Consider the following 2,485-nt stretch of genomic DNA (forward strand, 5'->3'; position numbering starts at 1 on the left):
AAATTGTTTAGATAGCCAATACACCAATGCTGAGTAAACATCTCCCATATTAGAAAGTGTTAAGTGCTATGGAGAAAATGAAGACAAGATTAAATGGCCAGATTGGTAACTCTGTGGTGACAGGTTGCTGCTGTTTTGTGTAAGTTTGTGATATTTTTGCATCATTCTATGTGCTATTTGGTGGGGGGATTTTAGGGCGGCATGATTAGAAGCAGGAGAATCAATTAGGGGGCATTACAATAATGAAGGAAAGTGGTGAGTTAGGCTTTCACCTTGGAGGTGGAGGTAAAGATGGCAAAAGTTGTGAGATTCTGAATTAATTTCAGAGGGTTATTAGTCAACATGATTAATTGCTAGGTTGCATATTAGGATGAGATAGACGTAGGAGTCAGGAAGACTCTGGGAATTACACGTAAGAAACTGAACAAATGAAGTCACCTGAGATGAATAACTTTGGGTTGAATGGTAGGCTGAGGAAGTGAAAGTCAGTTTGGATTCAGGGTAGCACATAGAAATTACCATAGAACCTTTGGCAGAAAGAGACTTGGGGTGACTGGGTGACTCAGTCGGTTAAGCCTCCCTCTCTCTCTCTCTCTCTGTCCCTCCCCCGCTCATGCTTTCTCTCTCTCACTTTCTCAAAATAAATAAATAAAAGTAAAAAAAAAATAAAAAAGAGACTTAATAGGAAAGTAGGTAAGTACATTGCAAGAGCTTCAGTAGTAAGTTCTAGATTGGGCCTCCACTAATAATTTCTAGAATCCTTGAGAAACAACCTAAATAAGGTTGCTTCTAGGAGTTCTTCTTTTTCACAACATCACTGGAATAAAAATATCTGCCACTAATTCTATTAGCACAACCATGTCTGAATACCAAGGAAGCTGGAGATAGACACACATAGATACAATACAGCGATTCGGAAGCCAGCCAGAGGAGGCCACTGCCATCACTGCTGGCATATCTGCTTTTGTCCACTTTCATGAAGCTAAAGAATAGCATATTGAGGGTAAGAAACTCATGTTTTAATAACCCTCTTTGGGAACAGAAACAGCAAGCAGTGGTGTAAAAAAGGGACTTATCAAAAGCTGTTTTGTACTCAGAAGCTAATGATATCTAGCTTTTCACTTTCCCAAAGGGGGGAAAAATAATTGCATGAAAGCTGTGGGAATCAATTCAACCTATTTTCACCATGTAGTTGTTAAGTAGAGTGGAATATGGGATATTTGGAACGTGTTAAGTTTGAGTTGGCTATCTGACACCTTTTTAGATATTTCAAATAGAGCTTATGTATACACAAATCTGATAATCAAAGAAATGGAAGAACCTTAGGTATATATTAGGGAAAGATAATTCAAAGATGATGTTTAAAATCATGAGACAGGATGAAGTGACTTATGAAATGAATAAACTTAGGGAAGAGAAAAGCTGACCCACCCATTCGTGTGTTTCACAATTGGTAAGGTTGTATACACCTTAATGCTAATTAGTAATTGACCCTTAAAACACTCTTCCTAGTGCCACAATACAGAGGAAAGTGATGTCATGTACAATTAAGGGAGCACACTTCACAAAGATAACACAGATACAAAGACTGTTAAGATCAAAGAGAAAGCTGTGTCACTTCATAATAACAATTGAATATATATGTATATTCAAGAGAAAATCAAAGCCTTCTATAGAAACCAATTCATAAAAGTTGTGCTGGTAAATTCATTTGTGGAGAGTAGGAGTTGATAAAAATTGCCATGTCACTTATTGTTTCTGTGTTAGCGATTACCTCAAAATTTAGCAGCTTAAAATAACAAACATCTATTTTCTCAGTTTCTGTGAATTGGCAGCAACTTAACTCGGTGGTTATTGCTCAGAAAATTTCATGTGATTGTCATCAGGTTGTTGGTCAGGTCAGGGCTCCAGTCCGATCTGAAGACACAACTGGGAAGGATTTGCTTATAAGCTCATTTATGCTGTTGCTGTCAGTTCTTAATCCCTCAATGGCTATTAGCTGGAAATGTCAGTTCCTTACACACAAGGTCACCGTAGAGCTGCTTACAACATAATATCTTATTTTCCCAAGTGAATCATACATTAGAGAGAGAGAGTACATGAGCTTGTCTAAGGCAAAAGCTGCAGTCTTTTATAGCCTGTTCTTGGGATCGCTATACCATTACCCATCTCACAGTCTATGGGTCACAAAGAAAGCCCTGGTGCAGTGAGGGAGGGGAGGCCACACGAAAGTGCAACTATCTGGAAACACTGAGGATCCTCTTGGAGGATGGCTACCACAATCGACCTTTTTTTTTTGATGTGTGCAATTATGAGAGCTAGTTAAGCAATCTAATAAGCTTGCTGTGTTCCCATGTGATGCTAACGTTTGAAATTTTTGAGCAGTCAGTTTAGAAGAGAATGCAGCTATAAAAAGAGAGAGATCAAAAACAGGTTGGAACCCACAAGCGCACACTGAAACTCATGTGGAGGGACTCAAACTTAT

Source organism: Neofelis nebulosa, chromosome 1, assembly GCF_028018385.1.
Source record: "Neofelis nebulosa isolate mNeoNeb1 chromosome 1, mNeoNeb1.pri, whole genome shotgun sequence".
In the NCBI taxonomy this organism is placed as follows: domain Eukaryota; kingdom Metazoa; phylum Chordata; class Mammalia; order Carnivora; family Felidae; genus Neofelis; species Neofelis nebulosa.